The 27,662-nt window shown below is 39.1% G+C and overlaps 1 long non-coding RNA gene across 3 annotated transcripts in view; it reads left to right on the top strand.

The window, feature by feature from the left end:
* The first annotated feature begins 1,167 nt into the window (after positions 1–1,167).
* Positions 1,168–27,662, top strand: part of LOC308193923 — an 82,179-nt gene continuing 55,684 nt past the window's right edge. For all 3 annotated transcript variants that reach the window (XR_013950059.1, XR_013950060.1, XR_013950061.1), the window contains exon 1: positions 1,168–2,458. This is a non-coding gene — a long non-coding RNA (uncharacterized lncRNA). The remainder of the gene's footprint in view (positions 2,459–27,662) is intronic.

Here is a 27,662-nt window from a genome sequence, read left to right as displayed (position 1 = left end):
GAGTGACAGGGGGAAATAAGGCATCTGTTCTGGGTGGTTGAATTCTTATTAATCTTAAACGTCTTCCAAAAAATGTGAATAACCTGAATATGAATGTTTATGTGGAGTGAATACTTGAATACGTAGTCAGATGAATGGCAGCCCAGGTGGCAGTGTTCCAAAACTTAGCTAGCATCGGTCATTTCAGGTTCTTACATGAACAGACTTTCCACTTTAACTGCATGCATAATGGGGAAATCAATACTCTGATCATCTCCTCTCAGGAAATCACAACACAAGCACGTAGTGTATTTGTAGTCCGGTGTCACAATATACTGTCAGGCAAACAGACAGCTGCTCTCACTTCTCTGCCTCCCCTGCCAGCATGTTTTGAAAGGATAGGGAAGCCAGGGTGAAGTGCAGAGGAACAGGAGGGCCTGACCCCAATGCTGACTGCTCCATCTAAAACATTCTTCCACTGCAGGCAGTGCAAGACAGCAGGAAGAGGTGGTGTGTGCAACGTGGGATGTGGAGATGCCTGGCCTGTCCCCTGGGGCTCTCCCTTGCTGCTGTTTGCTGAGCGTGAGCATCCTGCACTACTTCGGCAGCCTCTGTGGACAGGGGGTTGCAGCACTAAGTATCCAGCAGAGGCTGCTGATCTGAGGAGATGTTTTGAAAAGCTCTCTCTTATGGGCTGTAGGCATATTACCATGTGCTGAGTGAGGCCAGGGAGAAAGCAGCAGAAGTAGGAGGTGTTGCTACAGAGATATGCAGAAGACTGGGCACAGAAATATGCAGGGTATGTTCAATCCTCCACCCCATCCCAGCTGTGCACACATGAAATAGGCACGCTGGTTTTGCAGCCCGTGAACTCTTTTACTAGCTTATACATAACCTGACACCTGCTGCGGGTCAGCTTGGGAATGTGTCTGTGTGTATGCCATATATAAGGACCGAGAAACTCCAAGAGTCCCCCTGGTGCTAATGAACGTGTTCTCCTTTCATTGTGCTTGCACAAAACCAAACACAGATTTAAAATTTCACGCTGAGCTTTTGGAGATGTGGAGAGAACCAGAAAAATCATGCTCGAGGTCTTTGATCAGTGCTTGTAGGAAAAAGAATGTTGCATTCCATTATATATATATATATTTCTCTTGTTAATTTTTCCTTTCTTTTTTCTCCATTTTTTTTTCTTTTTTGGTGCATTTTTTATTATTATTATTAATTATTATTATTTGTGTGTGTGTGTGTGTGTGCGTGTGTTTGTTTTGTTTTGTTTTTAGAAAAGTTTCGAAAGACCACAGTTGAAAAGCAGCTTCAAGAAACGTATTCGGGACTTACCCTCCCTTGTCTATTAGTAAACCTTCCAAATATTATCCTTGGCGGATTTTTTTAGCGTGTGTGCCGGCAGGGGGCAGCGCGGCCCCACGGACGGCGCCGTGCCCCGGAGCACGCCGAAGGGAGCGGAGCCGAGCTGCTGTGCCTGCGGGTCCTTTCTTCTCCAGTCGCTGCCTTCCCTGGGTCTTTGTTGCCTTAAAGTCCGCTTTCGGTGGAGCAAAGCATTAATTGTTTAACTACTCAACGGTAAACACCTCGTAGTCTCAACGGTTTTTACTTATTACCTCCTTTCTTTGCTTCTGCAGTTGGCATAATTATTAACTGTCTGCTCCTATCAAACAACAACAAAAACATATTTATAAAAAGTATAGAATCTCCTAAAATGGAATTGATATATAATATTTCCAGTTAATTTCTTCCATTATATAAAAACTTATTTTTGTATATTTCAGTACCCCTTGTCACGTTGGCCATTCAGCGAGGCTAGTCTTGAGCAGATGTCTGGATGTCTGTTTGCACTGAGTATGCAGAAGGTGTAGCAAACTACTGATGGATGTTCACCTGAATTGACTTCATGTTTTTTACGATACCATTTTAACCAGAGGCTTTCTGAATCCACTTGGCTGTAACAACGCATTGTCAAGTAGAGCTTAGAAAAGGGTTATCCCTTTTTCGGTTTCTGAAGCTTGGGTCCTACCTTGGTCGTTATTTCCTGAAAGGGAAGATAATGGTCATTGCCCCACCTGGGGTTGTTAAAAATAAATGAGAAAGCAGAGGAAGCTTAAGCAAATTCTTCTCCCTGGAGAATTCTTTTTTTAATCCCTACAGACACTAGTGACTGCCTGTCCCCAGAGGCTAAGTGGTTCTCTGCTGACTGTATTATTTGTGCTTGTGTACGTGCCTACTTCTTGCAGTTCAAGAGACAAAAGGGTGATCTAAAGGTGAGCCCTCATTATGAACTTTTTTTCACTCTAAATGCATCTTTCCTTTTTTTTTTTTTTGGAATTTTTTCTCATATGAGGAACAGGGGGTCTCCTATGGAAATCCAGTCACAATCCAGTCACATGCCAGTGTAGTTCCCACCCATCCTATCCCCAGCCTGAGGCCTGTCAAAACATCCATCAGACTGCGGCACTGAAAGGTACAATCATTTTCATCTATTTGTTAGCATCATTTGGAACTTTAAGAGGTATAAATTATTATATATAGTGTTAAATATTCCCTAAATAAATTATTTATTTATATATCATAAAGATACCTTAGTCTGCTTGTTTTGAGTGGTCATGTGATGAAACATGGGATAAAAGAGGATATTTGGACATGACAAACCCTCCAGGAAGTGTCTTTTATTATTAAAAACAGCTTTAGCCTATTATTTGGTTTGGCTCAACTGATTTCTGTTGCCACCTCTCAAGCTAAGGAGGTGTTGATCAGCAGGCAGAGGAGTGGAAAGACCTGAGGCCAGAATTGTCCCTGACTCTCTACTATCCTTGATTTCTTTAACAAAGTCCTTGTAGAGCCACACTTTTTACATGTTCTTTTTTGAAGATCTAAAAATACATAGAATGTAACCCATTTATATCAAAACCCATAAAATCTATTCATATTCTACAGGTAGGGTAGTACTGTCACAAAAGACAGAATATGAAAAAGTGTGCATGCCTTTATGCACCTCAAGGATAGTGCAGTTTGGGAAGGGAAATAAATTTGTGGTTGACATGATCTGTGGCTTTAAATGTTGTTCTTAGTGGGCAATCGGGGAGGCTTGAAACTATGCCAATAGTAGGCAGAGCATACAGAAAGGATCCATCACTCCAGCATCTCCCATATCTTCTAGGGGCACAGGGAGGCATATCACATAGTCACAAACGAGGAAAGGCAGGAAAGCTGGGCAAATGCTTAGGATGGCTACTATTTGCTGAGCGCTCAGCACCTGGGGTTGCACCCATAGACAATGACAAAAAGAGTACCTGTCTCCCTGTGGGCATGGAGGAAAGCAGGATTTGATCATGGCTGAACAACTCACCCGAGCAGGGAATTACAGAACGTCACTGGTCTTTGGTTAACACAGGTTACACACAAGACTTTATGGACTGTGTGTGTGTGCCTCTCCATCATCAGTGGGTCATCCTTGAAGATCACACTCATCTTCATTCCACCTTCCTCTCACGGCGTTCCTCTGCTGTGGCTTTACCGTGCTTGACATCCTCTGGCAGGAAGGACAGAACCTCTCCTAATGTTGCTTTGAACTATTTAGACAACCGCCAAAGATAGTTTTCAGCAAGTAATCTGTCAAACTCCATATCAAATCAGTCCCAGCCTTCTGGAGCTGTCATACTGCTTATTGGCATTTCAGCCTGCTTAAAATCAGGTTATTTTCATTAAGTTAGACTGTGTGTATGGCAGTGCCCCATTTCATTTAAGTTGCGCTTTATCAGTGATGTGAATGTTTTGCTTGTTAGTGGAAAACTTGTGTTTTGTGCTGAACTCTCTTAAGAAGTTTCAAGTTGTTTGACTGCATTTAGCAATTTAAGTGGTAATACATGGGGAACCATTTTCTTCAGGTTGCTCCAGCACTCCCCCAGGATGTTTAGATAATGAAGAAAACAGGTTGCATATTACCTCCTGTAGCTTTCTCTGAGGGGCAAAGAGTACATCAGGAGGGTAGAAGACTCAATCTGGGAATTGGGAAGACTTGCAGATTCGTAAAGTATTTGAAGATCCAAGGCCTGATATGTGCTGCATACAAAGCTATGCTAAAACACTCTGCCAAGTCAATGCTGTTCTTACTATAGGGTTTTTCACCTTGGAAGGACTGGCGATTGGGCTCGTGACAATAGGATTATGAATAGAAAACCGGGTGGGGCAGGCTCAGACCAGATCTAAACATAAGGTTGACCTACCCTTATGGATTACATTGATTAGTGTATTCAGCATTTTTCAAAATGTTTTCCTATTCTCAGAGAGATGAATTTAAAAAGGTGCATAGTTGTGAGTGATGACAACACAAACCTAGCAGAAATGCTTCTTGCCATGTTCTTTAAAATTCAATAGATAAAAAAAAATCTATGGCTATGATTGGTCTCAGTTTTATTAGTTCTGTTACTAAAATGATTGTCCTCCTGTAGTAAGAGTGGGCCTGTGTTTCTAATTGTTTATTGTCACATCTTCACCTCGCTGCTTTATGTACCTCTGGTAAGGTTCCCAGCACAGGAAATAAAAAGGCATTTTCATACTGAGAAATGTATGTGATTCTAGAAGGCAAATGAAAGCAGGGAGTGCTCTGAATGTGCATGATGGTTGCAAAGTGTGATTTTTAGCTGTTGGTCTGATTTGTGGCTGGAGCTGTTGGAACTTCCACATGGCACGTAGGACTGCTTGCATTCGGAAATTCAGTCTCATGCCTGTGTTGCTACAACCGACATCTGTTTCGGTAACTTGCAGCCAATGTTCCCCATGAGTTTCCGTAATTGCTGTTGGCAACTGACACAGCCAGATTATGTCTAGGAGTAGATGTTCCTGCTGATTTCAATTTAGGCAAGGCATGAATCCACAAACAAGTGACTTCAGACGGCGGAAACGGATGGAAGGAGTCAGCTCTTAACTGATTCACTGATGTATAGTAAGAGTGCACTGAGAACAAATCACACAGACTCTTTTTGCGTACAGATGACTGCTTTTGCTTAATGAAGGCCTTCTCTGGTAGTTCTGGGGAAACGTCTACTGCTCTTTGACTAAGAATAACGGATAGTTACCTCCATCCTTTCAGCTGCTTTCAATTCAAAACCAAATGGCACCCATAATGCTAAATTCCTTTTTCCCTCATAAAACCTTCTTCCCAGTAGCCCACATAAATGGGTGTACCTCATGGACTATTGTGGCAGTCAAAACCCCCTGTGCTATTCCTAGACAGAGGAGCCAGGTCTTTCACAAAGACTTTTTCTCTCCCATTCCACTTATTCTTCCTGACCTGCTCTTTGAAAATTTTGGCTGTTCATGCCCTTGTCTCTTCTCCACTCATTCCACAACCCTATGGCCAAATCACCATTTTTAGCAGTGTTATTATGTTCTCTAAAATTTGTGTTAAATTTATTATGTGTACAGATATAAGAGAAGAAGGGGAGGTGTGGCAAACTTCATGTTCCAGCACAGGGGCTCTTAACAACGGGAAGACCAATTTAAATGGGGGACATTTATCATAAGAGACCTATTTAGTGAGATGACAAAGACTTGCAAAGCTGTGCTGTGCTTTATCTTATAGTCTATAATTCTTACAAGACTTCCAAAAGCAACGGGACCATCTGATACAGGGAAGATCCAGATGAGGCTTTTTAATGCAAATACAAAATGTTACTGTGGTACTGGGGGAGCAGTAAAACATTTTCCTGACATTTTTCCACTTTTCCATATATTTCTGCTGCTAGCTGCTCTCCTCGCTGAATTCTCCAAGACAACATGCTGGGCTAGATGGACACAGTACAGTTGTTCTTTATTCTTATGAAAAATAAATTAAAATTTGCTGGCTTTTTAAACTTATCTACAGCTGGGAAGCATTGTTGGCACAGCAGAAGCCAGCTGAGAACATGGTGGTCAATGCTGTGAGAAAGCAGTGCAAACTGGAAATATAAAGAAAAGATGAAGATATAAAGAAAAGGCGGCCCTTCCTTGAAAAGGCCATTTTGTCTCTTGTAGTTTCTTACACTGGCAAGCTGCTGTTTCCTGACAGTTGCATGGGAGGATTTTTTTTTTGTCAATTTCTCCTCAAAATCTGACACTTTGTCTTATACCCTTTGATTTTCTTTCTGTCTAGCTCTTAAGAAAGGAAGATGCTATATTATGTAATATATATCATACCAGAGATGTTTTATTAAACATCTGGGAGAGCACAGTATTTTTTACAGTAGCTGATAACCTCCATTGTATCTTTAGGAATCTGAAAGCTTCATAGGGCATGTGGCTGTGTTTACGTGAGGCAAATGTTCTCTGGCATCAGATGTGGAACTTACTATGCTGTAAAAAACAAGGATTAAAGGGTTTGGCCTGTCATCCGTCAAGCTGTCATTTTCAATAAATGCTATGTCACCAACATGTTACTATGGCACAGACAGTAGCTGAAAGTGGGATGCTCATATTATTCTTGGAGTATATTTCTGAAGTAAAAAAAAAAGTGTTATATAAAAAAAGTTTTTTGTTTGGGTTTTGATTTTGTTTTCACAATCATTGGAGAGAAAAATACCCAGGACCTGAGAACCTCTGTGTAAATCACATACAGTTTTCCATGTGGAAAACTCGTGTGAACATAAATAGTCTGCACGAGGCAGTTCAGGGTTTTCACCAGGATTTGACCTGCTGTACCTGAATCCTTTCATCTCCCAGTAATGCACATATTTTGGTATGATCTATCAGTGATATCCTACGCTGCTTTCTACATCTGGGTAAAATAATACCACCTTTATCACAGGTAATCACTTTATGGTGAGTCTCAAAAGTGGTCAGCTGGACTTTTTCTGTATATATGAATGCCAATTAAGAGTCCATCAACAATGCTAGAGCACAAACAGACGTGTGCCCAGCAAACAGGGCACTTAGGAGACTTTGCTTCTGAATGCTGAATTTCTGTTTTGCAACGAATTTCATCCAGAAAATGGAAACAAAGACATTAGAAACTGTGCTCTGCAGTTCTCAAGAGCTGAGGCAGAAATTTTCTGGGCTGTTCTTGTGAATTTAGGTGTCTGTGTTCTCTCTAAATGCTTTTCTGCATATTTTTTGTGATCTTTTTCTGTAAACTCAATGTATGAAAGGTATACATCTCTTTGAAAGTGTTTTTTAGTCCACTGTTTTCTGCTGCCAGTGCTGGCTTACATAACATGCACTATGATAAGGATCCCTTCAGACAACAGCAACCCAACCATGAAATCAAGATCTTTTGATCATGTTTCAAGGAAGTGCTTGGTTTTCTTCTTTTGTCTTATAATTGTCCTTTCTCTTCTGATGTCATTGAAGCTATGCAGTCATAAGAACAAATGCATAATATATATGATCAATTATTCATATAGTCTTAATAAAACAGCTACATTGTTGATCATTCTGCTGCCGTCTCTGTCACTTACCTCACATTCCATACCATGGACAGATTTGGACCACTTGGAAACAAAAGATATTCTGGAAAATGTAGTGATAGGTCTTCATGCCAAAAAAAATGCAGGTAAGTGACAGGGGGAAAGATACTTGTAATTCTACAATTTTTACCTCCAGGTACAAAACATATATCCAGGTTTCCCACTTGTGCTTTTGATCAGGAGGAAAAAATGCAGTATGTGTTGTTTATTTTTGTTTTAATAGAATACAGATTAAATAATTCTAGGTTTTTAGTTTTACTTCTAGGGGGCATGAATAGGCCATAAGTCTACATAGAATCAAAGTCATTAAAAAATATTGGTTTGGAAGAGACCTTAAGAGACCATTTGGTTTATCACTCAGCTTCAGATGTAGCTCTACCACTCTAGACTTATTCTTGTCTAGCCTGTCCTTTAAAACCTTCTCTGATGGATATTTTATAGTCTCCTCCAGTGCTCAATTATCCTTGCTATTGTCAAGTCTGGTCTGATGTTTAACCTAAATTTCCACTTTGTGTAATTTGATACAATTGCTTTTGCTCATTACACAAAGGTCATAGTATGAAGGATTCCTTTTGTCTTTGCAGTAGCATTTCTTGTGTTTGAAGACCACTGTGATGTTTCCTTTTGGTTCTCCCTTCCCTAGACAAAACAGCACTGAGTCTTTCAGTCTTGATGATAAAAGTTTTTTCTCCTTGCTTCTGCATAAGAGAAGAAAAACAGCCTGCTTTAACTGTTTCTCTGGCTAACTGCATGTTGAGAATATTAAGCACACGTTACACCTTTTCTGTTCATTAACCATTTGGAATAACTTTCTGAGTGGGTCCATGAACCACCTAACAAAGGATAAGAGGCAGAAACTGCTCCAAAATCATAGGAAAAGAAAGTAGGACATACAAGCTTTGAATGTAGAGCCAGTTCAGTGCCTAAAAAGTAGTTGCATGTGAAGTGAAAATAAAAATGTGAAAGGGATATCCCACAGGGAGGTGACTTCTGCCTCAGTGCTTAAATGGTTCTCCCATTCCTGTCCTTTTTTTTTTTTTTTAATAGAACCATTCTCCTTCTTGCCACATTTCTGTGAGAAAGGAATGGTTAAAGAACAGAAAGTTACAGCCACAAAAAAATATTTCCAAATCTGTTATAAAGGATAAGAGAAAAATATTGGTTGTGACCTTATGGTAGAAAAACAAAACAAAACAAATAAAAACAACACCGTAATGTTTTTTCTTCCTTTAAAATTGTTGAAGAGTTAATAAAGATATGTCAGAAAGCCAACAAAACCAGGTAAGGAGAAAAGGAAAGAAAAGAAATCCTAGTGCCCCTTCCAGCCATAAAATTTTTTCAAGAGTGCAAAATAAATGGCACAGTTGTTTTTCTAACCTTTGCAACTCTAACCATCAGTACAAGTGTCTCCAAGTTTGATCCATCAAAGCATTTCAGTTTCTTTAATTTCAGTGAAAGCACAGAATAGAAAGAAGTGATTCAGTATAGCCACAAAGCTAGGGAAAGTAATTGGTGATGCTCAGATAAAAACATATCAGTCATCTGCACGGTCAGGAAGGAAGCAGAACCCATTTCCAGGTCTTTCCACTTCACCAGCAGTGAAGATGAAGATTATCATGATTGAGTACTGAAAAGATAGGATGAATATTTTATTTCTACAAGGATGTATGAAAGAGTGCCTTTTCATCAACTGTGCTGCTCTGAAGTGGAGACAACTGAGGTTTCTGGTCAAAGCCTTTGCTATTTAAATTCTTTGCTAACAGAAACTGCATTGAAATGGACTTGAGATCCATTTAGAAATAAGCAAATTATGTTTATTTCTAATATATCAATAGAACTAAATCATCATCAAAAACTGAACATGTAGAGTGCCTATAGATAATAGAGAATTGGTTGGACGATCAATCTAAAATGTAAAAATTAGCAGACCACTGGCAATTACAAAAAAAAAAAGTAATATTTACTATCTTATCATACAAGAAATCTTCCAATCCTGCTATCTTATCATACAAGAAATCTTCCAATCCTTTACACTCAGCTTGCCTATCTAAATTAAGAAGTTGAAGAATAAACTTCTGTGCCCTAGAGACGACAGATACATGCATGCTGTACTGTATAAAACTTCTGTTTCTTCTGCTATATGTACTTCAGTTCTTACATCTACTGTTTCTGTTTAAAAATAATCAATAAATCGAACATTAAAAGTAAAAGTAGCGTAGTGACTGAACAGTTGACAGTAAAGGCACAGAGGTTGCCTGTACATTAAGGAGTGGATTGACCAGTGTTAAACTTGATGAGAACTGTTTTGCTCCTAGGGCTTTACATTGACCTTCATGTTTTCCAGCAGTGAAGTGCATGCCAGTAGCTGGTCCTGGGTACACACCATGTATTTCTCCCTAAGAGGCAATGCAAGGCAGTCATCTGTGTGCTGTCCTGAGATGCAACTGACCTTTGACTCATGTATCTCTAGCCAAGGTTTTTTCCTTTGGTCTGTTCAGTCTCTTCAGAATTAGGAACACTAAGCTAAGTTTTCTTCCCCTCCTTGATCTTAATATGCAGACCTTGAATAGCTTGGGACAGTGCTGTTGTTACAGAGATCAATGACTCCAGACTCAGTAATATGAGTTGGGAAGAATGGTAAGAAATTATCTTTACTGTTACAAGTAGCTTATACAGGCGAAGAGGTGAGAACACAGTTTAGTGTTGTTCCCATTTTTAAAATGAGCAGAAGAGCACAAGGATCTATGCAGTAGAAGCTCCAAGCCTCACTTAGATCAGTCCACCCTTAAAAGAAGCAAAATGAAGCAAATCCAAAGCTCCGAGGTCAGGGGAAGATTCGGCACTGGTGTGTCATCACCTCTTGCACTGTTATATTGAACAGGGATTTCTTCAGGAATGACTGTAGGATCGATCTCCTCTGCTGGTAGTGATTCAGTGCCAATCTTGGAATCCAATTTGACACCAGTCAGCTGCTGGTGTCAACAAATTTGTGTCTGAAAAGATCCTCACTGCGTGGTACATCATTAATGCGCATACCAGTGTAGCCCAGGGTAAACCAGGACAGTTGAGGAGCGTGACCACTCTGGAGTCCTGCTAGGTACCTAGTAATTTACTCTTCTCAGCATTTTAAATGCTAATATATATATTTTTTTCCAAAAGATTAAATAAGAACCAAACAATGACAGTGTATGCCAGCAGCTTTATTCTTAGTCTCTAATGAAATCCAATTGTGACCTTACAATAGGAACTGAGAGCACTGCACTAAATCAAATTCTAGTTCAATATGCATCTATCCTACCATTATGCTAAAGAGGTTCCTGGAATGGTGCAAGAATGAAAAATATGTTACAAAGTGCTACATATACCAAAGTATTAATTATTTAGAAACATACAGGATGAAGACATCTCATCAGGGAGTGAGCAAAACTGAAGAATGGAATAATACATAATGTGGAAGGTCGTTTGAGAAAAGCAGGAAAGAGAACAAAGAAACAAATGGGACTAGGGATGTAGAAAACAGCTTTGAAAGTCTGGCCCCAGTGCAGAATCTACATTTTAGAAGGATTTAAAGGGTAGCAAGATAAGACCTAGGAAAATTTCAAAGGGAGGGAAAGAAATCATCAAGTAAACAGATAAATCTGATTTTTTATTTATTTATTTATTTTTTTAAACTTATGGGTACTACATGCAAGTGAGATGCTGTTAAGCCTTCCTGTCCTGCTCTTCAGCTATGCCTATTGCTGAATCTTAGTTCAAGTAGCATTTAGAAGCACTGTTCACACTAACCCACTCTTGCCACTGTCATTCAGTTTAAATCTTGACTTTAGGCCTTAATAACTGGAGAGACATACTGTAGATCCCATTGCATACGTTGGAGGCTTTGGTACAAAATGATTCATATGACTACTCTGCTTCTTCCTCTGTGTGTTTCATAGACTTTCTGGCACTTGTACGATGTATGCATCTAAGCCAGACACCTGAGTTCAACACATCTCGTTAGGCATTTCTACTTTGTCTCTTCACATTCTGATGAAGGGTACTGTGTACAAATATGTTGAACAATGAAAGACCTTTTGAGAGCAGCCTGCTATGTAATGAGGTCTGTTAGGGTTAGCGCTGTGTGAAGCTCATGGTTTTGCAACGCAGGCTGAGTGTTGCTGTGCTACATCCAGAAGTTTGCTTCTGAGTTCTTTTGGTAGACTAATGGTGGTCTGAGCTCACCTAGAAATAATGGCCTGAGAACAGCAATGTCAGAGATGAAGGTGGCTGGGAATTGTTAATCACAGGTTAGACACAGCATATATTTTTTGTGGGTGAAGGAGAAAATTGTTATATATGATGTGAATGAATCAATGCTGCTTGGTACAGATGCTAACAGGGTAGAGTAATGTGAGGGAATGAATGTTCAAACCAGCTCTAGCTGCCTAAGTTAAGGCAGATAGACCGTGGGATATGCAATTCTGCCCCAATGTATATTGATAATATTGACCTTTAGTCAGTGTTAGACTTTTTTGTTAGTATTTAGACTTTAGAAAACAAATCACCCTACATTGAGCTGTAGAAATGTACACATTTAAACCTCAACATAGCAACTATTCAATTTAGGATTAGTTTCACATCTTAGTTGCTTGTTCAATTTGCTTTTTTACATTTTGTACAGCCCTCAGCCACAGCCATCTACCCCATCTTTGTATGTGAGGTGGGCAATGCTACAGTTAAAAAATAATCATTTTTTTTGCTTGCTTCACCTAGAGCCATCTGTAAGCTATGCTACCAACTCCCCTCGGAGATCCTATCTGCATGCCCAACTGCTCTTTGAAATGTAATTTACAAGGATCAGTGAGTGACTGACACTCATCCACAGAGACATAATAAAAACCTATGAATATAAATCACATTCAGTTCTGTCCATGACTTTTGTCTGAGGTGTAGTTTCTTTCTATTTAACAAAGGTGCAAAAGAAACCATAGTTCCATGTTATGACTCTTTTGGTGGCCAATCTAGTTTAAGAAACTCCAAACCCTCCTCCCCTCCTCCCTCATCACTTCTAAGATATTACCAGTCCCCTCGATTGGGTTTATTCAACAGTTTCTGTACCCAGATTGTTAACTGATCAATTTGAAAGCTAAAAAAAAAAACAAAAACAAAAACAAACAAGCCAAACACCAACAAGCAAGCAAAAACAAAACAAAAAACAAGAACACAGAACAACTTCTTCCTGGCTCTCCCAACCTATTTTGTCTTTTTCTCTCAGATTCATTAACAGTACTGCCACAGAATCACTCCCATAAAAATGCTAAATCTGCTCCTAGAGGCACGAATGAGTGGGAAAGAAAGCTCTTACCCTAGATCTACTACTAAGAAAACAGTAAAATAGAATTAGCATTTTGTGGTGGAAATTGTGGGGAAAAGGCAAACATTTAGACATGTTTGTTAGGTCTTTGCTTCAGAAGAATTCTGATATGTCTTACGTAAGGAAAAGATCAGAGATGGGTTTACTCAATTCAGCTGTTCAGAGGTGAGAGGAAAATGGCTTTGTGTGCAGCTAAGGAGGGTTCTTTTTCAGGAAAAACTTCATTTACAATTTAGATAAAGTTAGTAGGTAGATACCATTGCACTAACAACAAAATGTCATTCCACTGTGGTTTTAACTTCTTAAATATATTAAGAATTTAGATAAATCAGATGTAGAGTGAAATGTTTGGCACAGAAAGCTCCTCCCCCTGTTCCTATTATCTCTGGATCAAAGAAAATTGCCTTTTCTTATCAGCACGCTAATCCAGCTATAGAAATGGTAGAAACATCCACTTCCCAAAGTAACTGCACATCCAGCAAATTCACCTTTGATCTCCTTACTGTCACAAGCCTCAAGTTTGTTGCAGTCCTCCACAGGAGGAAGACAGATGGAATTTCTGTCACCTGCTGTCCCCACTTCTCTGTCCTGTGCTCCCTGCCCTAATTGCATCCCCCTACTTCCCATGTGTATTCAGGAGAAAATCTAAACTCAGCTTCCCCACTTCCCAGCATTTTCTCTCTCATGGGTATCTGGAAGCCCCACTAATGCAATAAGGTGTGGAAAGTGGTGCACAGCAGGGCCCCTTCCTCTACCATCCTTCCCTCACCTGTTACTGGAACCTGGCCATAGGGAGCTCTCAGGGGTCCATATCCCCTGCTCTGTCTGGAAGCAAGGTCCTCTACCAGTCAGTCATGCTATCACTGGGTCATTTTATACTCTCTGTGCCCAGAGAGCGTAAAACAGACACAGGCTGTTGTTGTTTCCAAGTCAATTTGTAGAAAGATCACCTGTGTGTCATTAAGCTGACTGAAATGATATTTACAAAAGTATCTTTGAAAAACAGTAAGGAAGGACTTTGGCATAAGAGTAGGGGAAGTCATTTCTTTCTATCAGTGTGAATTATTAGAAGAAAGAGAAAATGAAGGTGTTAAAGAAAGTAGTACCCACTAGAGATTTGCTGGTCAGCCTTTTCTCCTCCTTTTTCAAGGATCCTGAATTACTAAGCTCTGATTTGACAAGCAGTTACAGTTTTCAAATTAAACAGTCGTCCTGGCTCTCAGTATTTATTGTTTAAAGAAAAGCCTGTATGTCAAGTCTTAAAGCACATAACCAAGATACTTGAAATTAGTCTAATCTGTAGCAACCTTGTCGTTGCTCTTACAGCGTTGCTCTTACATTTAGCAACTGCAAAATGATTCGTGTTGGTGAAGCTATCTTTCATAGCAAGCCAAGTTAATTCAAAGGATCTGTCCCTTGAAATTTCCTAAGCTGGGGGAGAAGCTGTGTGTGGGGATGGATGCCCATGTGTATGGACATCCCGTTCCTTATACAAATGAGAAACTGACTGCAGGAAGAAGAAAGATACACAACATGTGCTAGAAGTAGGAAAAACAGCTATATCTGTTTTACATCTTTTGAAATAACACTGTTCTCGTAGGCGTTCATTTCTGAGTGCAGTCAAAGGATATGAGACAGCAAATGCTCAAGATTACACTGCCTGAAATAAATGTCCTAATTTTGTATTCGTTATGAATATTGAATATTGAATTTTCATTTTCTCTGCCTAGACTAGGTTTTAAAGTAATTCTTAAAGTTAATAACAGTAAAGCCACAAGACTACAGTTGTAAAAGTGCAGTAGTTTAGTGCATGTACTATAGTAGAATATCAAAACCTGCACCATTAAAAAGTGATCTCTTCACATATGCAGCAAAAGTGATTCAAAAGAATCCCTTACTTACCATAGTTAAAGTAGCTAAATAAAAAGTTTTAAAAATATTTATAATGTACCTTGAGTCTATAGAAGAGGGAGGTAAAAAGGCTAAAAGTAATGCCCAAATAGATTATTATACCACCACAGTTACCTTCAAGTGGAGGTGTTGAAGAGAGAAACTGTCTTGAAGAAATAGTAATTGAAAGTTTTATATCTCTGCAAATTAACTAGGTTGATGGGAACGAGCCCCAAGGAAACATAGGCTTGAAGTAGCTGGATTTGTTTGTGGTATTCTGTGCTGTTTTGGATCTAAGTTACCTAAGTATAGGTAACTGGATCTAGATTAAAACAATGGGATTAAAAGAGTTTGAAATTGATTTAGAGAAGTAGTGTATCCCAACAAGTGTGTCAAAGAGATACACAAGCACCCACAGCCAGAGACTTCTCTCTGATCTGCCAAGTGCCATATAGCTTGCAGGACACCTCTCACAGGAGACAGGACTGTCTTCCCATGGTGGCTCAAGGCTACTAGTCAGATGTGTTGTCTGTTGAAAAGGGCAGGAGGACATCCTACTTAATTTATCCAAACTGGTGGGATTTGCCACGCCCATGGAATTGCAATGCACATAAGTGATGCTCTTCGTATGTCAGCACCTCACAGCAGAGCAAGGCACTGAGGTCACAAACCCCAGAATTCTAGAAAAAGATGAAGTTCACAATGACTACACTGAGAACAAGGTAAAAACAGGTTGTGCCAACCCTGTGACAAAGATATGTGTTCAAGAGGAGCTTGGCCACTGTACCTCACCTCAGGTGAGATTAGAATGAAAGCTCAGGTTCTTGATTAGACATACATGGTGTTTGGTTGTTTTTTTGCTTTGGTTTGTTTTTTGCTTTTATTTTTCTCCCCCCCTGTGAAAAATGGAATTTTAATCAGCTGTTTGTAGCAAAAGTTTTGGAATAGATGGTTAAATAATAGCAAGCTGTGATGTGTTGTTTCATTTTGTTTTCTAGAGATGCCTGTGGATATACTCCATGGATTCCTTCTTACTGCAGTTAAAATTTCCAGTTTATGTAGATGTTCACTTTTCACTAATTGGGCTGTTTCTTCCAAGTATAAAGAACTGCAGGACTTAACTCTTAGCAGAGACCCAGTCTACTTCTTCTGTGAGAAACATCTCAAATAAGTTTCTTCAGACAGGATCTTCTGTGAAGCTATTTTATTTGCGATTGCAATGGCGGGTGTCCTGTCAATCAGGAGCGCAATTTAGTAAACAAATCATAACCTTTTATTCCCTATTACCTGACACCTGATCACCTCCCCTGTTTCCTCATTGGCTGAGCTCTACAGGTTCACAAGCTACTCGACGCTCCTCTATACCATATATGTACAATTTTTCTTTCTTTCAACCCTTTAATTTCTCCTTTCTTATGTTTTGAGAACTTGTGATCTTTGTTTTACCGTTCTCACACTGCTCATCCTGTTTTTCTCAAGCTTCTACCTTATTTTGGAACAGTGAGGCCTTCTACTGTCCACTTATCTACTTAGCATTTCTCCTTATTATGACTAAACAACTACCTTGGAATACAGAAAATTAGTTCTCTACTGCAAAAACACAACTTTGTTTCTCACACTTCCCCCATTACAATAATCTTGGATAACCCCTTATGTAAAGCAAGATAAAAGCACAGAAGCAAAGAAGAAAATGTCACAAAGTCCCAGCCAGGTGGCAGCTCCAGACAACATTATTCCCTCCTGGTACGAGCCCACAACAGGAGGATTTTTTTTTTTTCTGTTTGTTTACATGCTAAATCATTCAAAAGAGACAGGTCAAACTTTCCTCATTCCGTATTCTGAAAGTTCATGCAGACAGAAGCTACAATTACATATTGATGGCTGCTGAAGTACAAATTAAATTTTCTGAGTCTGTTGCTGGTAGAAATCAGAGCTATAAAGTGATTTCATCAGTAATACTACAGTAACAAGCAGGACCATAAAAAGAAATTAAAAATTTTCTTGGTATGCTTCGGTATGTGATTTGTAGCAGCAAACACTACAGAGTAACTTTGCTCTGAATCACTTCTAAAAAGCACAAAGAGAGAGGACTACGCAGAAAACAGTCTCCTTGTAAACTGTGTGGAACAAAGAGATGGGTTCACCTTCAGAAATGACATTTCTATTTCTGTATGATTTTCCGAATGAAACCTAGAAAATACCTTTTATATTTCAGTATTTGAGAAATATTTGGAAGTTTTAATACAGCTTTGTTTTGTTTTGTTTTGTTTTTTTTTGTTTTGAATCAGAATTTGATTTGGAGTTGTTCAAACACCAGGAAGAGATTTTTTGATCTATTTTTTGACATCAACAGCCAAGAAAATGCTAGAAAATCCAGTTGTGTCTACTTAAAGTGAAAGCCACTTACACTGCTGAAGTGCTGATAGAAAGCAAATTTGGCTGTGTGACTGAGCACAAAAGGTGGGAACTTCTGGGTTCTAGATCTATGCCTGTCACTGACTGAAGTTGGTAATTCTGTATAAAACGTAATAAATCATTGCCTTTCTTATTTAACTTAACAAACATGAATGGTATTAAGTGAAATGGACACCCAGCATCCTAAAACACTGTTCTGAGACAGTCTGACTTGTATTTATGGATGCTCTGACTTCACACAGCATACAACCCCCAACCATGCAGCAGTAAAAATAACCATATTACTGCTGCTGCTGCTAATGGGTGGGTGGCACAGTAGGTGTTGTGGCACCCCAGTGGCATGGCATGATATGAGGACACAGACATGAGACCAGGCCTGATGGGGAGCTGGGAGCACTTGTGATGCTGACACTGTCCTTTCCGCTCCCTGTGCTGAGAAGCACAGGGCTTATGTGGAGCCTCCCTGCCTTGTCTCTCAGGGATGGGCTTGGTTTGGGCAGCAGCTGTTTGCCCGTCTTCCTTCCAGCTCCAGCCTGTCTGTGACAGGAGCAGCAAAGGGGGATCTGGCAGCAGTTGCAGCTAAGAGGTAGCAGCTGCTTGCGTGGAGGAAGGCTACACAACCTAAATCTCCCAAAGGGAAATTCAGAATTCAAGTCTACTCTCCTCAGCTGCCAGTTTCAGGTTATCTCGAAGTGGGTAGCCATGCGCACCCCAATCCGATGAAGAGAAGCTGCTATTGCAGACCTTATAGAAACAGAAGAGGCTGTGAAGAACACAATAAGGACATAAATGAGATGGATAAAACAGAGAAAACTGCAAATGTACAGAGAAAAGTGTTCTTAAAAAATTCACAGTCAGGGAGAAATCAGTTTTCAGAGTATCGGCCTGGAAGTCCTGTTAGAGGTAACTGATCAGGGTGTAATGGCTATATAAAAGAAGTGGCAAAGACATTAAATTTGAAGCACTTGCCTTTTAAGTAGGAATTATTCAAGCAGAATGTGTGTAAAAAAACACGGCCTTCCCTTTCCAAACCTTACTTCTACTGCTTTTCCAAAGGCTCTCTTTTACTGATTTTCTCACTGTTCTGATATTTTCTCTCCATACCAATTCTTATGGCAATTTTCTGTTCCTTGTTATCTTCTCAGTCGTTCCACTGTAAGCAGGAGACCCAATCATCCTTTGAAGGCAATGTTTCCATTTGCTTTTCTGAGTCACACTGTTCAATACATTTACAAAGAAAACATTCTGCCTTAGAAAAGACCAGCAAAATAATTACTGCCTGGTACTTTGCACCAGTGACACAGCTTATTTTATAAACTCAAAGGTGCAAAAGCATTTTGCTACCTAAGATGGATTTTATTCTAAGTTTAAAATTGCTGTCAATGAAACCACCACAACAACAAGCTAATCCTAAATTTGCTAGGCATAAAATTTTAGGTCTAACAAGGCTGTTCTGAGTAGCTAAGCTCCTAGCTCCTGCTGAAACCCTCACGGGATTCACACGCTGGGCTATGTGGTACGAATACCTACAAACAATTTAGGAATTACAATCAGAAAGTGACTGATAAATCTGACGCACACTGCTTTAATTTTAACAACAGCCAGAGTTAGTGGTTGTAGAGCTGGTGTTATTCCTTTCTGCTCCAGTGTCTTCTCCAATATCCAGCCATTTGTTTTGGGAGCAGCAAACCTCAATTCACTACCTTCCTAATAAATGGAGTCCAAATCACACTCCTAAAGTTAATTCTTGGGGTCCCCCTCCAGCTCCCAGAGGTTTCTGAATATGTTCAGTATAAATGTAAAGTCAACATATCCCATATACCAATCAAATGAAATCCTAAAAACAGTATGGTACCATCACACGTGTATGGCCCTGTTTTCTTTGCCTGCAACAACTATTATCTGTCACTTTCTTGTTCACAGTATTGAAGCATTAGTTTGTTTGTTTATTTATTTATTTATTACTGCTCCAGTCTTCTGGAAATAGTGATGCAGCTCAAGAATTACCTCATTAGGTGAGGCAAGAGGAGGCTGATCTCTCATCTTTCCATACAAGCTTAAATTTGTTGAAACAATTTTCTTCTGATTACATGAGCATTAGAAATGTGAGGTACAGCAAGAAAAATATATGGTCATCTGAAATGCTCTGTCAGAAAATAGAAAGCTGCTGAGTCCTGACCAATACATGGTAGGAAAACATTGTTTTTATGCCATCTGAAGCCGGAGATTCCAAATAATTTGTGCTGTACCCATTACGTGCTTGAGTGAATCTTGTAACAGCACTCTGCTATTAAGGCAGGCACCTACAAGACAGACCCAGACACATGCAGTTGAGCTCCAGCTGGGAAAATGAGACTTCACATCACTCTAGTTCTCTGCAATTCAAGATCTAAAAAACAATATATGCAAATACAAAGAGAGAGTGCAGCATATAATTTATTAGGCAATGTAGTCATGAATATTGAAAAATTATCAGCATAAACATTCAAGGCCTGACAATTTATGTGCTAGGAAAGAGGTATTTTTAGGATGTTTATATATATGTGTATGTGTGCAAAACAATGATTTGTTCCTAATCATGAGCACTCTATCACCTTTATATTTTTTGATAGTGATAATGGTTTTAACCTTGCCTTTTTTTCCTCTTTTTAATGGTATACATCTTTTAAAATAGAGCAGGCATGTTGTTAAGGGGGTCTGGATCCACCAAGGTTGACAGAAAAATAAATCGTATCACTTACAGATAAGATCTCTACAGTTAAAAAATCAGGCCAAATCTATGAAGACAGAAGCATCTAACTAGTCATAAAACATTGATTAGCACCTCATAAAATAAGCATGAAAAGGCATTTTTGAGATCCTGAAGCTGATTTGAACAATGGAAATCCAACCTGTGCCACCAAGGCAGTTATGCTACAGAAGGAAGCAGTAGCCTGCTGGTTTGTACTGTGTTACTTTCAGATTTCCTGGGAGTTGAGCATTGCTTTATACTGTTGATTTTAAGCACTAGTTAATACTCTGAGATCAGTTTTGGTATGTACTTGACTAAGCAATGTGTAGGTGTATCTATAGATAGTCCTTAATGGCAGTGGATAGCCCTGGCCATCTCATTACTGTTCTCTGTACTCTGAGGACTTGTGCAGTCTTTCTGTAACCTTAGTATGAGTGTGAATGCTCAACTTATTATTGAACACCACAAAGAAATACTTTAGTAAATGGATACCCTTTAAAGACTTCTTTTTTTTTTTTAATGCAAAGCTGGCTTCTCATTTTCTTAAATTCATACATTTTCTTAAGACTGTACATCTTCAGCCATGTGCAGAAGAGTTGTATATGAACAATCCAGAATATGAGTTCAAATGTTTAGAGGTAAAGTTCAGACTTTGTCTAGGAGAAGGCAGTATGTCTTTCCTTGGTCTTTCGGTGCCAATATTTTTATTGTCATTCAATGTCCAGCAAAGCAATGCTGTTCTTTTAATTTAGCTGATAAATCTGCTAAAGCCTGTGAAATAAGAAATGACTGGGCCCATTAAAGGCTTTGAAAAATGAAGCATTTCATTTGGGGGCCATTAGGTTTCAATGCCAGTGATTCACTTACTGGATTTTCAACTTAACAGATCTGATTTATTAGGACAGAACTATGAAATATCGCTTTTTATGTTGATGGCCTGAATAAATGATGTGGCATGGCATGATTCACCTAGTAATGGCAATAGCTAAGCATTTGATGCCGTCTCATATGCGGTGCTCAGAATGGATTCACATGGTGCCTCTATCTGACTGTGGCTAGACAATAGGAGACAGTAGTCAGTTGGCAGCATTTAGAAATTGTGTGACCGATAATGGATTGTAAGGACTTGGTATCTGTAGAGCAAGAGGGCTTAGAGGTTATCCCTGCTATCAAATTACTGCAGATTTTTAAAAAAAGCTTTCTACAGCAAATCATTTAGTCTTTCCATACAACAAAAAAGAGGTAGGTGAAGGAGCAGAAGGAAATTTATTTGCACTAAATCTAATTCTATTAAGATATATTTGGATTGCTAAATTCTCAAAATCTCTGTAAAGGACAAACTGTTGCAAAAGTTCTTACACACTGTCTGTGTTTGGAAGCATAACATTTTCAATGGAGTAGACTCTACTGCTTTTTCCTAAATCACAGATGAAAATAATGGACAACTTGGTGTCCATTTTGCTATATTCCACTTGGGTGCATAAATTGTGACTTGTTTGAACTACCTAGTTAATTTGATTGTTAAAAACAAAAACAAACAAACAAAAAAAAACCTCATATTTTAGCATGTTCAGGTTAAATCAAAAGCTACAGCTTTCTGTGATGATTCTTTGGGACTGTAAAGGGGAAGTCTGGCCAAGACCATCAGTGTTAGAAGGCTCATGTAGGAAAATACCATGGGATTATTGCAAATATACTAGTATTCATCTTTTTTTTTGGCAGTTCCTGGGCTTGCATGTGAGCCTGGCAGTCCTGGGTTCCTTATCTACACCCTGCTCAACCATCAATGTAGAAAAAGGAGGGATGAGCAGGGTGTAGTACTGGGATCATGGGAAGGCAGATTGTAGCCCCTGCTGGGACTCCACTCCTGACAAGCACCCTGAAGCCAAAGCAGGAACATTTCTCTTCCCAGTCTCATTAGAATATTTTATGCACTGAGCAGCCAACAAAAATATCCTTTGTCATTAAGGTTGTTTTTGTGGCACAAAAATATTTTTAAGCTAGTATTGCAGCTGAGCTAGTGAGTCTGAATGCCTCAGCCTTGCAGGGTGGCTGATGGATAATTAGGAACATGTCAGCTCATGTTTATTGCACATGGGCTTACCTTAATTGTGCTGTTAGGGGCACAGCATTCACAAGTCTTTCTCACAGCCACAGCCAACAGGGAAATCTTCTAAGCCCTGGCCTAGCCTATGTGGCTGAATGGAGGTAACGTGGATGGTTAGTAGCTCTGCCGTTGGAAAGACTGCTCTCATAAGACAACTTGGACAGAATCTTGCTATTGACTAGCTGAGGCCAGCTTTCTCTATCTTAATTGTCTTCTAGCAAACAGGAAATAAATAAATAAATAAATAAATAATTTAAAAAAAGGAACAACTGTAGTAGTGATGGCACTGCAAATTCACGTCTACAGAAGAGGTTAGAAAAAAACTAAGCAATCTCTGGTTTACCAGCTCTGAGTGTACCCTAGAATCTGTAGGCAATAATACAGTTCACACTGTGAAAGAGGTCGTGTCTGGAAGACAGGATAGCCTTGTTGGTTAAGAATTTATAACTTACCTCATCTCCCTGAGAACCTTTCCACAGCCTGGATCAGCTCACAACACTGACATCTTTTTTTTAGGACTGAGGAATTAATTGCACAATCATACTTGTTCTCAGCGATGGAAAATGTTCTGAAGGAGCCAATGGACACTTGATAAGAATGACATTTTTGGGGAAAGGAATGCCAGCTTCAGTCTGAAGAGCACCTTTGGTATTAGTGTTGCTAACACTAACCAAAAGAAACAAAAATTATGAAAATGCTGATTTCCTCAGCTCTGCTGAACAGTCTAATACTCCCTGTATGGCAAGATGTTGCAGAATATGGAAACACATCATATGACAACAAACTCAAATACCAATCTGCTTCTTTCCTCCTTCAGAAGACATCAGTTCCAAATAATTAAAAAAATGTTTCAGCAAACCTTGAACTGTGAAACTACCTGGATGGACCCTCTCTTTAAAACCCTGGCATATGATAAGTCTGATTACAATGAGAAAAAAAAAAAAAAAGATTTATGGAGTTTCCATATAGCTCGGATGACGCATAGAGCTCATTGCTGGAGTGATCGCTGCCTTTTGAATATAGGCTATCCATCATCTTCTCTCCATATGCACTCAGACAGCCATCTGTCAGGGAGGCTGATGTCAGCAAATTCAAGAAAGATGGTGTAATCACCACCTGCCAAACGTAGCTGCAGTTTTAAATTATATAACTCGGCTTTAAGGATGGCATTACTAAGGAACCATGCAAAACAGCTTGCTCCATCTGATCCTGCAGTTGTGCCCTGAACACTGAAACTGGTTTAATACCAATGAAGAAGAAATCAAATATATCTTTTTAAAACACACCTTAATATTGTAGTTAATATTATCTTTTGCACTGCTCTATTAAAAACTCATAAGGAGAAATATTACAAGACCTTGTTGTCGCTTGACTTCATAAGGCTGCATGGGGAGGATGTGATTAAAGAAAGTGAAATGCTGCTAGGAAAGGAATCACATTTTCTTATGTTTCTAACATCATGACGTTAAAAACACCTTTGCAATGCTTGTAGGGGCACTTTTCTTGTTATACTCTATGCAGAAGTACTCAAGCACTCCTCATTCATCTAGGAGATGCTATCATTAATGCAACTGAGTAGGAATCTGTCCTCAGCCTTGATGATCCCTATGCAGCTAAGGAAATTGAAAGAGGAAGTCCAGCTGGAGAAGTGATGTTTCCAGTGTTGTTTTTTTTTTTTTTTTCATGGTTTACCCAGACCCTTTGTAAAGGAGAAGTCTCTCAAAGAGATTCAGGATGCTTTTATTACACCCTTGTATAAAATGAATGTCACACTTCACAGGACAACAACCATTATGGCATCCTGTTTATCTGCAGATACAAACTGGAAAGCTCAAACCAGGCAATTTCATACAGTCTAAAATTTTATTTTGCAGACAGAGAAGTTTTGGAAGCTATAATGGCTCCTTGATATCTGCTCTAAAATCATGTCAGCTTCCTGTCATTAACTGGAAGATTTCAGAGACAGATATTTGCAAATCTATAGGAGCCCACTGTACGCTTTAAGGCAAATCACCTTGAGAAGGGGGAGGCAAGCAGGGAGAAAAGGTAAGTCAGAAAAACTCAGTAAATATCCTGCAACCATTAGAAACTTATGAACTCATATAACTTTTCTTCAACCAGAGCTGAAGACTTCCCAGATGTAAAAATGACACTGAGATCATGACCCTGAAATCACTCGCAATCCTTTGTGTGTCAGTGCCTTGTCCTCCACCACAGGCATTCACACACCAAGTAGAGCCCTTGTTCTCCCATAGAGACTGAAGAACTACCCCTGGGCCCTGCCAGGTCCTAGGCACTCAGCAGAGCTGGGGAGCTACAAAACCACCACCACCTCCTACCACTGCTGCAACTGGTCATGCACCAAAGCCATCGGGTGTTGCAGTATTCAGTGCAGTGGCAGCATATTTCCATCCTCATTGTGTGCTGACCTCATGTCCTAACTCTGGAGTAAACTAAAAACAATGGGGATGGGAAGAAGGAGCAGATATGGAGGGTGGTTTTGCTGGTCTGTGCAGTCTCTTGACCAAGTTGGCAGCCTAGATACAAGAAGCAAGCCCTGTTTGTTTTCTGAGGCCAATCTTTCTCACATGATGCACAACCAGCAGAAGTCATTAGCTACTTTCCTCTGAAGAGATGGCTTGCCAAGGAGCTGACAATCATACTTAAATAGTGTCTGGTTTCTTCCCTCCATGCCATAACAGTGTACAATCAGACTGAGAGAGAAATGAATAAGAAGGAAGGTGTTGAGGTCAAATATGATATAGCCAGATGGTAGGTCAAATATGATATAGCCAGATGGTACCTGTTTCAAAAGTGGGATGTTCTAAAATTGCCTTTATACTAAATTTTTAAATGTCAGGAACATTTCTGGAAAGAAAAAATAAATATATTTTTAAGCAGAGAATACCATTCCCTATATAAAGTTAATTTAATTAGAGGCATGTAGTGAGAAGTTGGTGGTAGATATATGTTAAGGAAGGCTGTATAGAGCCATCTTGTGTAGCAGCAGGATCTGTTCAATACTCTTGAATTTGGAGGGTTTGCTCATAGTTAACTTTGGAGCTAATGAGTTCTCACAGTGACACATCAGCCTGTTCTGCAAGGTGAGACCACTTTTAGCTCAAAAAGCATCTGTGCAGTTGAAATTGCTCTCTTCTTTGCACATCTCCATGAACTTCTCCACACTACTGTAATCTTCTGGTATATTATCAAATTGCCCATCTTTGTTAGGTCTTTCTGAAGTTTATTGCTTCTCTCTGCAGACTGACTAAACTAAATACTTTTATCACCTCTCTGCTTGGTCTCTCTTTCCATGGTGTGAACAAAAAAGTCATTCAGGTTTATGAGGTGCAATCTGTTCTTCACAGGCCCATGCTGTTGATGTTTATTTAGCAGTTGTCTGCCTTGTGTTTCCAGATTAATTCCCTTATCATTTGGTCCGTTATTTTTACCAGTATTGATGTCAAACTAAGTGATAATGTTCTAGACTTTGTCCATCTTTGTTACATGTACCACATGGTACCACATTTGCACTCTCAGCTGCTTCTAATTAATTTTAAATAAATATGTGCTAATGGTATCTCCCTTCCTCCTCCTTGGCAGTTATAAAAAAAGTAGCAGAGGTGTGATCTTACTGCCTTGGGCCTTGTGAGAAGTCATTGCATGAGCCTGAGGGTAAACATTCCATTTCAGGCTCCTCAGCACAGAGCAGTTTTGGATGCCGTCTGTGGTCCATTTATTTTACAAGCATAGACACAAACTCTCCTCACCTCAGAGCACAGTGGCCACATCAAAACTGAAATCTGGCTGCTGGCAAGGTGCCTGTCCAAGTCCTTTGTACCTACTCACGTAATTCAGCATATACCGTACTTCTGACTTGCCACATATTTTCTGTATTTTCTTTTTCTTAAAATTGACTCTCCCAAATAGACTAATTATCTGTATGTTATTTATATACGATGCACATTCTGCAACCTGTAGGGTGCCTAGGGGCTTAGGTTAAATTTGTGTTTATGCATAGCTCCAACTTGCCAACTTTGGCAACTATACTGCCAAATCAGTAACTTTTATTCCTCATGGCAAAGACGTGGAAGAAACTAGAAAATACTTTACAGTGTGTAAATTCACTTCCAGACAGCAAAATGATAGAAGGCAATTCTGTCTTAAAGTGCATCGTCTTATATTAGCAATCTTCTGAAAGTGTATCCTCAAACATATCAGACCCAATGTAAGATGAAAATCAGTTATCTTGAACGACAAGTAAAGCATAGGATTACTCTTGAAATCCTTAAACTCCTCATGTGATTTATCTGAAAGATACCTCAGAAACTACTTAGTATCTGTATTTCCCTCCTTAATAATTAGTGCAATGAATCTATATTGGGTTTTACAACGCTGATTGTCAATCTGATAATTGAGCTGCCAGATTCAACCTCCTCTTAATTCCAGACTGACAGCATTTTCCTTGCTTCTAATTGCCATCATGAAAAATTAAGACTTGTCATTTGATTCACCTTAATTTTATATTTATAGCCTCATCACCTTCCTCCTTTTGCAATTTTCTTTCTCATTCATATTTTGCATTTATTTATGCCTCAGCATTCTTTCCTTCCTGTGTCACAATGCTTCTCCATTCCAGCTACAAAACACAGCAATGTCTTCCCATATAAAAATGCATTAGGCTAAAGAGTTTGTGCTGCTTTATGATAACTTAGATAAATATCTGAATGAGTTAATGATTGCACCCAAGCCAGAGCACTCTGTCTTCTTCAGGCACAGTTAAATTGTGTCAGATAAAGATTAGTGCCCATAGATTAGTATTAGGGCTGTATTTTGTAAGTCTCCATTGGATCTGATATTTTGATACCTGGAAAAAATGTACAATCAGTACAGTTTTCTTTATGGGATATTCATATATTTGTGAAATAGATGCATTTCCTCACAGATATGACTGATGGTAACAGCAAGAAACAAGTTTACTTTATCTGAGTCTTTATGACCTCAGGAACAAATGAATGACTACTGTTACCCTAGAGTCTTTGTGGTCTGGAGGAAAAAGGCAAGTATGCATCTGAACTGATACCATTCTTTCAGAACCAGAAGACATTATACAGAGGAGGGCACAGTTCCACTAATATAGTTTGAAAAATAAAACCCTCAGTTTCTTCATGGCACTGGACTTAACAATGCACTGGAATATTAATTAGGTATTGAAAACCTGTTGTAAGCTTCCTTATATTTTTTCTTTTGTTTTTAATTTTTCAGTCAGAGCCTATTTTTTTATTTTTTTAAATAGCCTTTTTAAGTTGTAAAGTACTAGCATTAGATTTGTACAACCCATTCACACGTGTGTACAGGCCTTTTTACCCAGATAATGGATAAGGTACAGTGAAATTCAGTGGTATCAGAAACGTGTCTTTGTCGATGTATAGTGCACCAGCTGTCTTTGAAATAAGCATCTATTAGATAAGGGTCATTTTTTGTTCTGGTGTGCATGTCTCTTAAAGAGGATATGAAAAGAAGAAGAAATAAGAAAGAGATACAGTGAGTTGGAATTTTGAGTTGTCTTTTGAGTTGCTTTAAATTTTAAATACTTCTGATGATTATCCATTGTTTTACTATACACAAGAGCCTACCTAAAAGACTATTGTGAAGATGGTCTATGCAGCAAAACTAGACTTTTTTTTTTTTTTTTTCCATCTTTACAAGCACACTGTACTCCAGAACTTG

Source organism: Anser brachyrhynchus (assembly GCF_964034855.1).
Source record: "Anser brachyrhynchus genome assembly, chromosome: 4".
Taxonomy (NCBI): Eukaryota; Metazoa; Chordata; class Aves; order Anseriformes; family Anatidae; genus Anser; species Anser brachyrhynchus.
This window is presented reverse-complemented; position numbering and strand designations above follow the sequence as displayed.